Source organism: Oncorhynchus nerka, linkage group LG23 (genome assembly GCF_034236695.1).
Source record: "Oncorhynchus nerka isolate Pitt River linkage group LG23, Oner_Uvic_2.0, whole genome shotgun sequence".
Taxonomy (NCBI): domain Eukaryota; kingdom Metazoa; phylum Chordata; class Actinopteri; order Salmoniformes; family Salmonidae; genus Oncorhynchus; species Oncorhynchus nerka.
Genome location: NC_088418.1, coordinates 27566166 through 27583184, shown reverse-complemented (window position 1 = coordinate 27583184; position 17019 = coordinate 27566166).

Genomic DNA, 17019 nt, shown 5'->3' with positions numbered 1-17019 from the left:
AAATACTTTAAAGTACTACTTAAGTAGTATTTTGGGGTATCTATACTTTACTATTTATATTTTTGACAATTATTTTTGAGAAAATAATTTACTTTTTACTCCATACATTTTACCTGACACCCAAAAGCACTTGTTACATTTTGAATGCTAACAGGACAGGAAAATGGTCCAATTCACGCACTTATCAAGACAACACATGGTTATCCCTTCTGCCTCTGATCTGGTGGACTCACTAAACACAAATGCATCTTTTGTAAATGAGTGTTGGAGTGTGCCCCTGGCTATCCATACATTTTTAAAACAAGAAAATGGTGCCACCTACTTTGTTTATAGAAGGAATTTGAAATGATTTATACTTTTACTTTTGATACTTAAGTATATTTAGAACCAAATACTTTTAGACTTTTACTCAAATGTATTTTACTGTGTGACTTTTACTTCTACTTGAGTAACTTTCTATTAAGGTATCTATACTTTTACTCAAGTATGAGCACATCATAACACCATGGAATGTCTAGGGGTGTTATGTTGTGCTAGCTGTCATTCAGATGCGAGGGGCTGAAGCTCATTGGCTAGAACTCAAATTGCTAGGGGGCTGGCTGGCCTATGTAGGGAGAAATTTAGAGAAAAATGGCACAGCACAGCTTCAAGAAACCATTCCACTGAATCTACTCCAGCCATTACTACTAACCCGTCCTCCCCAATTAATGAGCCATGAACTTACTATGAAATTGACGGATTTTGATATTATGTTAGATTGAGGCACCAGTGTGTAAATCAACTCTAGGGGTTAGCAGGATATGAGCTACTATCCGGAATTCCTTGCACATGTAGACATGGTCACTGTGAGGTGAAACGTTACATTTCTATGTGCAAAGTTAACAAATAGATCTGACACGATTCCCTATTCTGCAAGACAGACAAGCATATCTGCTCTATGTAATAATATATTGTTCAAATCAAATCAAATGTATTTATATAGCCCTTCGTACATCAGTTGATATCTCAAAGTGCTGTACAGAAACCCAGCCTAAAACCCCAAACAGCAAGCAATGCAGGTGTAGAAGCACGGTGGCTAGGAAAAACTCCCTAGAAAGGCCAAAACCTAGGAAGAAACCTAGAGAGGAACCAGGCTATGTGGGGTGGCCAGTCCTCTTCTGGCTGTGCCGGGTGGAGATTATAACAGAACATGGCCAAGATGTTCAAATGTTCATAAATGACCAGCATGGTCGAATAATAATAAGGCAGAACAGTTGAAACTGGAGCAGCAGCACAGTCAGGTGGACTGGGGACAGCAAGGAGTCATCATGTCAGGTAGTCCTGGGGCACGGTCCTAGGGCTCAGGTCCTCCGAGAGAGAGAAAGAAAGAATTAGAGAGAGCATATGTGGGGTGGCCAGTCCTCTTCTGGCTGTGCCGGGTGGAGATTATAACAGAACATGGCCAAGATGTACAAATGTTCATAAATGACCAGCATGGTCGAATAATAGTAAGGCAGAACAGTTGAAACTGGAGCAGCAGCACGGCCAGGTGGACTGGGGACAGCAAGGAGTCATCATGTCAGGTAGTCCTGGGGCATGGTCCTAGGGCTCAGGTCAGTTGAAACTGGAGCAGCAGCATGGCCAGGTGGACTGGGGACAGCAAGGAGTCATGTCAGATAGTCCTGGGGCATGGTCCTAGGGCTCAGGTCCTCCGAGAGAGAGAAAGAAAGAGAGAAGGAGAGAATTAGAGAACGCACACTTAGATTCACACAGGACACCGAATAGGACAGGAGAAGTACTCCAGATATAACAAACTGACCCTAGCCCCCCGACACAAACTACTGCAGCATAAATACTGGAGGCTGAGACAGGAGGGGTCAGGAGACACTGTGGCCCCATCCATAAGTTCCGTAACGTTGCATTGTCCTGAATGAGACCCTGCTCCAGTAGCCTACAGACCTGCACACCTGTATTTACATTATGCCCTTAACTGTGAGCACAGGAAATCAAATCAAATTGCATTGGTCACATACATATATTTAGCAGATGTTATTGCAGTGTAGCGAAATGCTTGTGTTCCTAGCGCCAACAGTGCAGCAATTCACAACAATACATACAAATCAATGTCAGAGTGGCATTGACTAAAATACAGTGGAATAGAATACAGTATATACATATGAAATGGGTAAAGCAGCATGTAAACATTATTAAAGTGACCAGTGATTCCATGTCTATGTACAGTTGAAGTCAGAAGCTTACATATACTTAGGTTGGAGTCATTAAAACTCATTTTTCAACCACTCCACAAATTTCTTGTTAACAAACTACAGTTTTGGCAAATCGGTTTGGACATCTACTTTGTGCATGACAAGTCATTTTTCCAACAATTGTTTACAAACAGATTATTTCACTTAGAATTCACTGTATCACAATTCCAGTGGGTCAGAAGTTTACATTCACTAAGTTGACTGTGCCTTTAAACAAGCGTACTTCCAACGTTGTGGCAAATGGCTTAAGGACAAAAAAGTCAAGGTATTGGAGTGGCCATCACAAAGCCCTGACCTCAATCCCATAGAAAATTTGTGGGCAGAACTGAAAAAGCAAGCAAGGGGGCATACAAACCTGACTCAGTTACACCAGCTATGTCAGGAGGAATGGGCCAAAATTCACCCAACTTATTGTGGGAAGCTTGTGGAAGACTACCCGCAACATTTGACCGAAGTTAAACAATTTAAAGGCAATGCTACCAAATACTATCTGTATGTAAACTTCTGACCCACTGGGAATGTGATGAAAGAAATAAAACTGAAATAAATAGGATTCTAATTCTTCACAATGTCTTCATAAAAGCACAGACTAATGAAGAGGATTTATTATATGGAGATAAGCAGGGGGCTCCTTCACAAATGGGAGAGATCCTTCACAGGTGTAGCGACAGGAGGGGGTTCTAGGTGATAGTGAGTAGGTGGACCCAGGTGCTCCGCCATTTTCTGCCACTGCAATGAAAACAACAAAATGAACAAACCACATCAAAAGATAGGTCAAGTGGAAGAATTCAATAAATAACCTTTGTTAGAATACATAACTTACATACTCCTCTGTTTTGGGACACTGGTGCATATGACAGAGGTGCGAGTGAATGCACAAATGGAGGGGTGAGGGAAGAGACATATTATTTCAGTCATCCTTCATTTTATTCTTAAACCTGATAGAATGGTCATGTATTTTAGTAATTGCCTCAAACATAGCAATACATGCTGTTGAAAACTTAGTCAACTTTCACGGTCATTGCTGGTACGATAACAAACAACTAAGATAATGTGCTATACTATAGAGATGACAACCTACACTCGCATTGTGGACAGTGGAGACAAAGAAAATAGATAGGTCCATGTACCTTTGCACTTCTTCAGTTCGGTCTTTTCTGGCACTCTGCAGTGCCAGTGTTCTCCACCATGGTCACAATGGACCCCTGCATCTTTTCCAATGTGAACGTCAACCTCAATGAACACACACAGACATGATTGGTATTGAAACTCTTAGGTGGCACATACACATCATTTACTGGTCCAAATTCACTCCCTACCCCTCCTCCTTGGCCCTGACCTAACCTTTAGATTTTTCTGAAGGGTTTGGATAGGTATAATCAGGAACGTGGTGGAGCTGACACCATATTGCTTACACCTTACACATATACAAACATTGAAGTGTTAGGGCCAAGGGAAAGAGTTAGGGAGTGAACTGGGATTAGCTGATTCACTAATGGGTAAAGCCCAAATCACAGGGGAAGCCTTTTTTATAGTGCATGAATGAGCATGCTTACACTGGGAACAGAATACATGTGAGTAAATTAGAGAAAAACAGACAGGCTGTGAGCGTCAACGGCATCAGAAGTATACAGTGCATTCAGAAAGTATTCAGACCCTTTGACTTTTTCCACATTTTGTTACGTTACCGCCTTATTCTAAAAATGGATTAATACATTTCTTTACTCATCAATCTACACACAATACCCCATAATGACAAAGCAGGTTTAGAATTTTTTGCAAATTTATAAAAAACAAAAAACAGAAATACCTTATTTACTTAAGTATTCACACCCTTTGCAATGAGACTCAAAATTGAGCTCAGGTGTATGCGGTTTCCATTGATCATCCTTAAGAAGTTTCTACAACTTGAACGGAGTAAACCTTAATTGGACATGATTTGGAAAGGCATATACCTGTCTATATAAAGGTCCCACAGTTGACAGTGCATGACAGAGCAAAAACTAAGCCATGAAGTCTAAATAATTGTCTGTAGAGCCCCGAGACAGGATTGTGTAGAGGCACAGATCTGGGAAAGAGTACCAAAACATTTCCTGCAGCATTGAAGGTCCCCAAGAACACATTGGCCTCCTTCATTCTTAAAATGGAAGAAGTTTGGAACCACCAAGACTCTTCCTAGAGCTGGCCCGGCCAAACTGAGCAATCAGAGGAGAAGGGCCTTGATCAGGGAGGTGACCAATAACCCGATGGTCACTCTGACAGACCTCCAGAGTTCCTCTGTGGAGATGGGAGAACCTTCCAGAAAGACAACCATCTCTGCAACCCTCCACCAATCAGGCCTTTATGGTAGAGTGGCCAAACAGAAGCCACTCCTCAGTAAAAGGCACATGACAGCCCGCTTGGAGTTTGCCAAAAGGCACCTAAAGGACTCACACCATGATAAACAAGATTCTCTGGTCTGATGAAACTAAGATTGAACTCTTTGGCCTGAATGCCAAGTGTCACGTCTGAAGGAAACCTGGCACCATCCCTACGAAGCATGGTGGTGGCAGAGTCATGCTGTGGGAAAGTCTTTCAGCGGCTGGGACTGTGAGACTTGGCAGGATCGAGTTAAAGATGAACGGAGCAAAGTACAGAGAGATCCTTGATGAAAACCTGCTCCAGAGCACTCAGGACCTCAGACTGGGGCAAAGGTCCACCTTCCTAAGCACACAGCCAAGACAATGCAGGAGTGGCTTCAGGAAAAGTGTCTGAATGTCCTCGTGTGGCCCAGCCAGAGCCTGGACTTGAACCCAATCGAACATCTCTGGAGAGACCTAAAAATAGCTGTGTAGCGATGCTCCCCATCCAACCTGACAGAGATTGAAAGAATCTGCAGAGAAGAATGGGATAAACTCCCCAAATACAGGTGTGCCAAGCTTGTAGCATCATACCAAAGAAGATTCGAGGCTGTAATCGCTGACAACGGTTCTTCAACAAAGTACTGAATAAAGGGTCTGAATACTTATGTAAATGTGATTTCAGTTTTTTATTTGTAATAAAACTTGCAAAAATGTCTAAACACCTGTGTGTGCTTTGTCATTATCGAGTAGTGTGTAGATGTGTGATGGGGAACAAAAACAATTTAATCAACTTTCGAGTATGGCTGTAACGTAAGAAAATGTGGAAAAAGTCAAGGGGTCTGAATACTTTCGAATGCACCATATATAGAGCACCAAAGTAGTATGATATTTTTCAAGACTAAAGACAAACAGTGGGGCAAAAAAGTATTTAGTCAGCCACCAATTGTGCAAGTTCTCACACTTAAAAAGATTAGGCCTGTAATTTTCATCATAGGTACACTTCAACTATGACAGACAAAATGAGAAAAAAAGTCCAGAAAATCACATTGTAGGATTTTTAATAAATGTATTTGCAAATTCTGGTGAAAAATAAGTATTTGGTCACCTACAAACAAGCAAGATTTCTGGCTCTCGAAGACCTGTATCTTATTCTTCAAGAGGCTCCTCTGTCCTCCACTCGTTACCTGTATTAATGGCACCGGTTTGAACTTGTTATCAGTATAAAAGACACCTGTCCACAACATCAAACAGTCACACTCCAAACTCCACTATGGCCAAGACCAAAGAGCTGTCAAAGGACACCAGAAACAAAATTGTAGACCTGCACCAGGCTGGGAAGACAATCTGCAATAGCTAAGCAGCTTGGTTTGAAGAAATCAACAGTGGGAGCAATTATTAGGAAATGGAAGACATACAAGACCACTGATAATCTCCCTCGATCTGGGGCTCCACGCAAGATCTCATCCTGTGGGGTCAAAATGATCACAAGAACAGTGAGCAAAAATCCAGGACCACACGGGGGGACCTAGTGAATGACCTGCAGAGAGCTGGGACCAAAGTAACAAAGCCTACCATCAGTAACACACTACGCCGCCAAACATGCTTTTTTCCAGAAAGATACTTCACTCATGCTCTGCTTATTCGGCTAGAGTAGTCATTGGTTACAAATGAAGAAAATAATATGTTAATCTGCATCCATCTCTTATGGAACTTTATTTGACTCCCTTATAGTCATATGATGTTGTTTGTAAAATGCTATGTTCTCATTGCAATATGACACTAAGTTGCATATAAAACATTGAGAACACCTTCCTAATATTGAGTTGCACTTGCACTAGCTCCCCACCCCTCCCTCCTTTGCCCTCAAAACAGCCTCAATTTGTCGGGACGTGGATTCTACAAGGTGTCGAAAGAGTTCCACTGGGATACTGGTCCATGTTGTCACCAATGCTTCCCACAGTTGTGTCAAGTTGGCTAGATGTTGTTTAGGTGGTGGACCATTGATACACACAGGAAACTGTTGAGTGTGAAAAACCCAGCAGCGTTGCAGTTCTTGACACACTCAAACCGGTGCTCCTGTCACCCACTACCATATCCCATTCAAAGGCACTTACATATTTTGTCTTGCCCATTCACCCTTAATGGCACACATTCATACACAATCCACGTCTCAATTGTCTCAAGGCTTAATAATCCTTCTTATTTAACAAGTGACATACAAACACACTATACACACACGTACACCTTGATTCTGCTGTAGTAGAGTAGCGGCCGGAGGGCTGACAGTTAATGTATTGTGCAGTTTGTTGTAAAATTGATTTTAATGTTACAATTTCTAATTATATTGTTCATTACTACCTTAATGTTTTGGTGGACACCAGGAAGAGTAGCTGCTGCCTTGGAAGGAAATAATGGAGTTCCATAATAAATACAATTACATCAATAAGGGATCATAGCTTTCACTTGGTCAGTCTATGACATGGAACGAGCAGGTGTTCATAATGTTTTGTGCATTCAGAATATATCAATCAAGTATGAGTACAGTAGAGTAACAGTAGAATAACTTTTCAAACACAAATCTAAAGGCAGTGTGATCCACCGTCTCCTCCTCTGACAGGTTCCTAGAGGGGGAGAGAACCTGGGCTTTAAACCCCCCCCAATCTTATTTTTCCCGAGAAGCAGGATGGGGACATACCCTGCTGCCTTTAGACTAACAAGCTGAAACCACAAAGTATGTAATGGTCATTATTTCTGTACAATTTCAAAGGAAAGTCACAAGTCTCCTTAATTACAGTCTGCCTCAACAAAGAAAATATCACCCGCTATGCTTGTGACGACAATATTTTCCCTCATATGGAGGTATGCATTATCCACAGTCTGACGAATTTAGGGTTAGTCAGTCCTGGGAACCTTGTTAGACACCCCCCCCCCCCCCCTATTCTTTCAAACCTCAAGCTGTGGTGCCCCACAGAACTTACTTTTTTTTGCCCTCACCAAGGGTTTGGGCACAGTTTGGACATGTTTCTTTTTGTTGATCTCGCCATTTCGGAAATTGTAGATAATGTGCATCTTTATAATATGTCAATATGAACACAAAAGCCTAGGCTAATTGTTTAATATCATACTTATACCATCATGTCATATTATGTGAATCATAATTCCAGACTGAGGTAGTAAGGGTTATTTTGGATATTACATTAAGAAGGCTGATTCAGTTATTAGAGTTAGTTATTGGCCTCACTCCAGACTCTCTGGAGGTCATGACTGAGTAGAGAACCAGACAGAAACTGGATATCTGCATAGTACTTCCAATGACCCTATGTGTACTTGTAGCAACTGGCTTGTAATGCCAAAGTGCTCAACATAAATATTTAGGAGGTCCATTATACCGAAAGCAACAGTTTAAAAAAAAACATTGTCCTATGACCGTACTTGAGGAGTAGCCTACTTAGACTGAGTTAGACAGTGAGCTGTGGGACAATGAATAATCTACACTCAAAAATAAAGAGTTTTATCTAATCTTAAATTATTATTATTTTTAAAGAGGGTTGCCTTACAGGTACAAGTGGTGTAGTGTGAATAACATCTCAATATACTGTCAACAATGTTTCACTGAGCAACTACTACGGCACAAAATAACTACACTATCACAGAACTAATTCAAATGAAAAATACAATTGTTCTTGGGGAAGCTCTAAAAAGCTTCCTCATGCTTTCACCCAGTCTTCCCCTTTAGGTCCCAGGACCCGAGAGGTGTTCCCAAGTCATGTCATTTTCACTTTGTTCCCCATCTCCTCCATTTCAACTGATAAGCACATCACCGGATATGCAAGTACGTATCCCTAATCCACGTCCCATCCTCTTGAGGTAACTCAACACTATACATGCTTTCGCATCAATGCCTTCAACATTCTGTTCACAGTACAATTACCCCTCTATCCTCCATCATTATGATGCATAACCAATAAAGCAGCTAAACCCCAAACCAACTATGATGTTTATAGTAGCTCCCAGACCCAACCCATCTGTATGTCTTACAGTGGACTCTAGTCTCTCTCTCGCTCCGCTTCCTCTGTCTTGGTGTCTTCACTCACCCATTTAGCAGTTGGACTTCACTTCACGTGAAAACTATGCACCCCCCAAGGAGAGACATTACGATCTTTACCGCTGCAGGTAGTGTACGGAGTAGTCTCTCTCAAACCAATGCTGTCCCAACACCCCCGCCTGGTGTCTCTTGATGTACACTCAATCTCCAGAATTCAACCCGTGCCCTTGGTTTATTCTCTGCTTCCACCTGAGGATATACACACTGCAACACATGGGTCATTTCCTGACAACATAATTTGTGATATTTGAATAACCACATCCTCTGTCCTCCCATTGGTCCCCTAGTTACCAGTAACCAATCCATGTGACATGAGTTTGTCATAAACTGCTATCCCAACAATGCTACTAAAGTAACCATTGCTACTTCCAACATAGCCCATGACTATAGTCTAACAATACCCCTCATTTGCGCAGTAGTCCAATTCCATGCTATCAATATAGCATCCTTCGCTACTAGTACTGCGCCTTCAGTTACTGTCCCTATAGCGCCTCTGCCATGAGAATACCTCCTGCATGTAATCTGCCAAATGTTCGCCGGCGGTTAGAAATTGGAGAAAAACCAAACGAGTTGGGAATAATATCCAACCTAACAAAACTCTGAGTCACAGGTGTCCTGAAAGTTTACCATAGTGTCTGAAATGCCACCACTATCTCTTCTACTCTCACCATGATCTAGGTAGGTGTAATGTTCAATTAAATCCCCATATTGTGTACAGTTAGCTCATAGAAGAGGGAGAGCAGCTATCTCCTGCAACAATATACAGTCTCTGGGGAATGATACTCCTCTATCATTACATCTAACCCATAACACACTATACTCCTAATGCATTTTCTAGTTATAAACATACTAACACATTCTCAAATCAGTTAGTCAATATACATCATTCCCTCCTCTGGAACAATGAACACCGTCATGTTCCACCAAACCTAAAAACATATTGACTTGAATAGAAAAGAGAAACAAAGTACATGTTTAATAACTTAGCACCACTCATTGATGCGATGTAACATAAAAAAAACTGAATACAGGGTAAAACAAAAACAACGTTCATGGTTGTCCCACGCTATCATCCAGTGATTCCCCCAAACAAACCGCTTCCCCTCCGGATAACACTTAGAGATAAGAGTCTGGAGACGCTCTCGGCTACATAAATGTTAGCAGTGCCCCCACCCCTCATCGTGCTTTATCAATTCTCTCTCGCTGTATCCCAATCACAACAAAAACATTTAATAAATTATCCAACTCGAATTTAGAATGACTGACCTTAGTGCTTACTCTGAGACTAAGGCTCAAATTCCAGTTGATCAATTTCGCACACTTCATCCCAACTTTTTATTGCCGGTCATTACTTTTCTCATTACAGCCTCCTTTTATCCGTTTCCCTGTCCTGAGTGGCCTGGTAAAGAAAGATCAGTATCTCAATGCATTCTTAGTTTAAATAGTTAGCAGGGCGCAACCTTTTCTTTATAACATATCTAAGACAAATGTCAAAGAGCATAACAATGTTACTGCTAAAAAACATTTTCTGAATTAGTCTGTACTCCCTTATTCTACTGGCGACCTCTAGGAAGTTACCAAATCATGAAGATAACAACCGAACCCCTCACAGAATTCCCACACACACGATCCCAATATGGTGAAATGTGTATCAAAACAAAAACACAACATGAAATCAGCAATACATATATCACAATCCATGTGAAGTAACTGTCATCCCTTATTAACATATTTTCCTTCCTATATGCAGCCTGAACACAGTACCACTGTACAAGTACCCCAAAGACCAGGATAACAAGGAACTGGTCATTTTCCCCTTTTAAACACGTGATTAAAACAAACAAGTTAAATCAAAAATAAACCAATTCGAATAACTAATCAACTTAGAATTACTACTCTTTATAACTCCCTACGGAAATAATACTAATCTCCTAAAGTAATGGTACAATTTGGATAGAGAATGGTGTTTCTCATGATTTGATACTGAAATCCCCCGTCTATTTAATTCATAATGAAGTTGCGTCTATTTAATTCATAATGAGGATCATTCTTTAAGAATTTTTCATATTCAGGGCTTTCGATACCATTCAAATGTTTCCTCTCCCTTTCTTTCCCTGTCCTTCGAAAACCATTTAAATACCTCTTCAAAACATTTCATCTTCCTGCTGGTTCTCCATAACCATCAGACCACATAAAAAAAACAAGTTAATTTTAGGTTTGGTAACCCCAATGCTAATTCCTCGTGAACCATCCACCCTTTCGTCCATTCTAGGATCCCATTCCAGAATAAGACGACATCAAACGTAAATGCATTTAAAAATAAAACCACATAACATATCTAATGATTTAAACAAATCCTAAGGCCTTCTGCATTTGCAAGGAGTGTTTGGCCATATAATTTAAAATGTGTTACCTTTAGAATCCATTCCCCTGGCATTTCACCTAGAATCTTCAACCCAAAATACGTTTTTGTGCGGCAAATTTAGCCAATTTCTCATCGTAAGGAATCCGCAATATATACATGCCGTTTTCTAACACTTTCTCTCCCCAAGGCAGCCGCCTTAGCCATTCAGTCTGCTAATCTAAACTTCACATTTCACCAATGCTAATTTACTGGGTAATTGACATGGTTCTAATAATACCTCTCTCTACCTCCAGATAATTTTTATTGGTGTTCCTGTCACTGTTAACATGCCCGGTGGTGACCACAATGTACCGAAATCATGAACTACTCCAAATGCATTTTCACGTTCTGACCTTAGTTCCTTTGTTATGTCTTTGTTTTAGTTGGGTCAGGGCGTGAGTTGGGGTGGGTAGTCTATGTTCTTTTTTCTATGTTGTGTTTATGTGTTTGGCCTGGTATGGTTCTCATTCAGAGGCAGGTGTCGTTCGTTGTCTCTGATTGAAAATCATACTTAGGTAGCCTTTTCCCACCTGTGTTTTGTGGGTGATTGTTTTCTGTTTAGGTTGTTTCCCTGACAGAACTGTGCGCTTTAGTTGAACGTTTCTTTTTATGAACAATTTCCACGCTGCGCTTTGGTCTCATTCCAACGACGATCGTTACATGCATACCACACACAGCGTACCCCTTTCACTCTATTCCCTTCTGTGTTCATGTAACTAGAGCCATCTGTATACAATCATTTTCCCAATTCCAATGCTGTCTCTTGCAAATCAGGCCTAGGTTTTAGAGTACTCTGATCTGGGTCACATCTATGCGATTCACCCTCCCCATGCAACGGCATTAACGACGCAGTATTCAAAGCACCAATCTTTTTTTTTTAAATGTAGATTTTCCCCATTTATTGTTAACTTCCATTTGGTCCATCTTGCACTAGTAACACGTGCTTTCGTGCTGTTCACGATGGTTGCTACTGCGTGTGGAACATACACATCTACTTTTTTACCCATCGTGATGGAAGCCGTGTTGTGCAACACCATTTCAGTCGCCTGTACCACCGAGTCTAGCGATTTACTCCAGTACATTACTTGTCTCTCTCCACCCTCATGATTTTGCGTAACCATCGTGCTACTATGTCCCTCTTGTTCATGAACAACATTTTTAAAATGTCCTTTTAAAGTTTGGCAATCCAAATGCTGGCACTTGACCCAATTGCTTCTTTAACTCGACAAACGCTTCCTCACATTCCTGGGGACCCTTCCCCGCCAACTCTGTAAGTGGCTCAGCAATTTCAGAGAATGACAAAATAAAATGTCTAACAAAATTGAAACTCCTAAAGTTCTCCTGAACGTGCGAGGAGTGTTTGGCCGTGCCAAAGAACGCGTGGTTTCTACCCAATCCCAGGTAATGTGTATCTTGCCCTTAAAAATCGAAAACCCCAAATATGTTACCTCTTGCTTTGCTAGTTGTGCTTTCACATACGATGCTATATGACCATGTTCCGCCAACGTGGTGAGGTCTCGCATATACATTTATTCGTCTTTCGACGCTAATAACAAATCATCCAAGTATTGTACCAACACGGAACCTACAATAGACACCTTTAGACACCAAAATGATACCATGTGGGACTATTTGTAAATCCCATCGGTACTCGGTAAAACGTGACCAATACGTCTTCCATCACATAGAAACTGTCATCTCTATGAACCACTTATCGATCGAACAGAAACTATACACCGCTAGGTGAAAGTTCCATTCTTGCTAACCTCAAAACGATTAGTTGTTGCTCTTTTGAAAAAGATGCAAACTCTTGTATAGCGGCATATCCTGCTAATGCAGTAGGTTCCAGTATCACCTTACACTCATTCTTCCAATGTCCGATAGTCCCACATCTAAAACAGGGAGCTGTCTCCTTACGCTTTGATGTTTTTCACTACGTTTCTTAGTCTTATCTCTGCCATTGAAACTATAGTTAGTGCTTTTCTCTATGGCTTTATTAACCCCTCGCACGTCTGCGAGGTGAGCGGAGTCATATTCCACTCAAAAAACATCGTCTTGAATTAACTCTACTACCACCGCAATTATCGTTTTGATCACAGGGTTCAACCACGTCATCAAAGCAGAAGCGCAAATTCTATCAATACACTCTTGTTCGCAGTCCTTCTGTATTAGTGTACTGGTGTTACACTTTCTGGGTTTATCATTATGCATTTTCTGTTGATAGAATGCTGTCATCACTGGTATATTGAGGTTTTGATTCTGGTTTTATGTCCTTGTGCCAAGTCATAATTGCCTCCCTGAATTCTTTATTTGATTTGAATTCACCGTCAGCAGGAAAATGTTGTCCAATTTGCTACATTTTTCCCATATTCCAGCTGAATTGGTAGAATGCTTGTGCACTTCTTTTAGCGCCTCCATGGCTTTATTAAATTCCGCTATCTCTATATTACAGGGAGCAACGAGTCCGTTTGTTGCCATATCAATAGTTATTATTCCCTGAACACTCCCGACGGTGTTCAGGTTATTTTAGATTTCTTCATTCCCGTCTATAATACACACCTTAACTATTTTCTAAGATAGCACTACACACTTCCCCGGATAATAATTAATTGTATTATAACCAATACCATAGCGTCTGCGAATCTATTACTGGAGAATATGGACAGGACTTTGTCTTATTCCAGTACTTCCTCAAATATCACTATTATTGATAATCCACATCATCTCTCATCGCGCACTCCCCATGACATGACACCCCCTTATAGTTTATGCAGGGAACCAACCCCGCCGGTATTTTCCCCCTAGGACTTACCCTTCGCAGGTTCTAACCTGTGCGGGCTTACCTTCCGGGACTCACCCTATATTAATAGTAATCACAGGTATTAACCCACTGGGATATACTATTAACTTTATAGTACTAGCAGGAACCAACCTACTAGGGAGTTACCCCCTAGGACTTACCCTACAGGTACCAGCCTGTATGAGTTTACCTTCCGGGACTTCCCATTTACTATAAAGCTATGACCGGTCGTTCCACAATGGGCCTATAGAATTAACTTTGGCTCTCCATGTCCGTATCCCATAATTAGTTCAGCCAACAATTCTCATCTCCCTAAGATGTCAAAATGAGTGGAAACAGATATAGGAATTAGCCTACCTTATTAGTTGCCAGCTCTGCCCCACTGATCTGGACTATTTGGTTTGACTACAAATCGTGTTGAACTCCTGGCAAGCTCACCATCTGTTAGGTTCTTATTTTTCAGAGTAAATAACTCACGGACACTAGAGAAGCTTTAACCAAGTTAAATTCTTCCCAAAGGTTCAGTACAGCTGTATTCAGACACAAAAACATTTCTCCATCACAGTTACATACATCCTACTTAAGACACACCTTCTCTCCAATCCTTACATCTTATGGTTCAACAGAAAGAGGTTAACAGGATACCAAACCCTTTTTACTCCCTTAAGGGAATCAGTCCTCACCTCCTGACCTCAACCCCTCCTTCATCAAATCCACAGATGTCCATCTGTCTCCCCTGATTCAACACGGTGCTCTACTCCCGTCCCCAAACACATTCCAACACACGCCACAGCTATCTGTCTTTCTACAGAGGCCCAGTCTCTTTCTCCTTTGATTCTATGCTGCTTTCCTATCACTTATTTAATATCTCAATGTTCAAAATGCCAAATCCAACATTAGGAAGAAATGGTCTTCACACAGTTCGCAACAAGCCAGGCGACCCAAACTGCTGCATATACCCTGACTCTGCTTACACTGAACGCAAGAGAAGTGACACAATGTCAGGCAGCGCATTGATTATATGCAACGCAGGACAAGCTAGTTAAACTAGTAAGATCATCAACCATGTGTAGTTAACTAGTGAATATTTTAAGATTGATTGTTTATTATAAGATAAGTTTAATGCTAGCTAGCAATTTACCATGGCTCCTTGCTGTCTGCACTCGTGTAACAGGTGGTCAGTCTGCCACTCAGTCTCCTCGTGGATTGCAATATAAATCTGCCATAATCGGCATCCAAAAATGCAGATTACCGATTGTTATGAAAACGTAAAAATCGGCCCTAATTAATCGGCCATTCCGATTAATCGGTCGACCTCTAGTTGAAACCCAAACAAAAGAGCGAGGAGTACCTCAAATAAAGAACTCAAGCGCACAATGATTATCACACGGGACGAGACCCATAATAATCTGCACAATCCACAAGGGCACGAAAGCCCAAAACACACAGCATAGGTACTCACACGCACCAACGGCCATAGTAACAATAATCGACCCCACCACGGTGAACAAAGGGCACATATGTACAAATACAATCAGTGGGAATAGGGGCCAGGTGTGCGCAATGAAAGTTCCAGAGGGATCCATGACACTTCGCACCCAATAGGACACCCCCAGCACCTCCACTATCCCCATCCAAGCTTCCCCCACCCATCAACCACAAAACACAATAATGATAATAATAAATATAAACTAAATTTAAAAATATATGTACCAAGATATATATATACACATACACACACACACATGAACAGTACATATACATAAAACATATTCACAGGACACTCAACTTCCCTCTTATCTCTTTTCCTACATCAGATATGCAGGTGACATTTCCACCAGGATGACAGCACATAATCAGCAAGACGGAGATGCTCTTCATCCGAGGGAATGCCTGCCCATTCTCAGATGTTAGATAATCCGAGATGATCACATGTCATTTACATTCCAGCCCTTGTCAGCTCCAGATTTGTATTACTTCAACTCACACTCTGCTGGAATCCCTGCATTCTCAGATTACCCTCTGTTATTAATCTCTATACTGTAATCAATAAAATGTTTCAAAATGCTGTACTTGTGTTAACATATATGCTCCGATCCTTCCTGAGAGAGAAGGGGTGTAATATCTCCAGATGGGCGTGTGGTACCCTTCCTCACACATGCCAACAAGATGTTACTTCTTGTAGGGTCTTTGCCTTGAAAGTAAGTATGAGAGTATAAGTAATGTACAATGAACCTACTGAAAGTATACTGGCTAAAAGGCAAAACAGAACTGTCATTATATTATAGCTGTGTCGTTGTATACTTGCAAATTAGAATGTTAAGTGTTACATCATGTTGTTGGGGAAAACTGAAATGCCCATCAAATGTTTTCCCCAGTTTGCTGAATGTGTTCTGAAGGAGTAGTCGATTGTAGTAGTAGCAGTCACTCTCCTCCAAAACACTGGTAGGTTACATCTCTAATTTAATATAATTGTAGATAAAAAAAAAAAACATTTATATGGATCTTTCAAGGTTATCTTTGATCCAACTTCTGACTAGATGGCCACTAAAACACATGTATTTAAATAACTATGTTACAAGAAACCTATACTATTCCCTTGTTCCCTGTTCCCTATTCGGCAGGCAAGAAAATAGCCCTGCCGAAATCTCCCCCCCCTTCTAATTTTCCTTCATTTTGAGGGTAGAGTCAAATACTTTCTATGGCACACATCAGAGTCAAATACTTTCTATAGAAAAAACTTCACGGTAGGCAACCGAATATAATAATTCATGTACGTGTGTTATATTAAACATGAGGAGGAAGTAAAATGTAGGCAAGCAATAAACATTTCAGAACAATTACCAGTCGAATAAGACATGGAAGACACAACGAATTTTGGCAAAGAGATTTATTTATACACTTGAAACAATAGCCAGACCGAAAACTGCAGACATTACTAGTGCATCCCCAACGACCAAACCGACACAAATAAAATGAAACGCAGCCGAACGTGATCAGAAATCTTAACGAGCAAGCAATCCGCAGCAATGAAGAATTGAGTGCGTGCGCGTTCACAAGAGGGGGAGGGGGGCTTATAGGCACAACCCCGTTATTAATATTACTGGAAAATGAGTTTCACA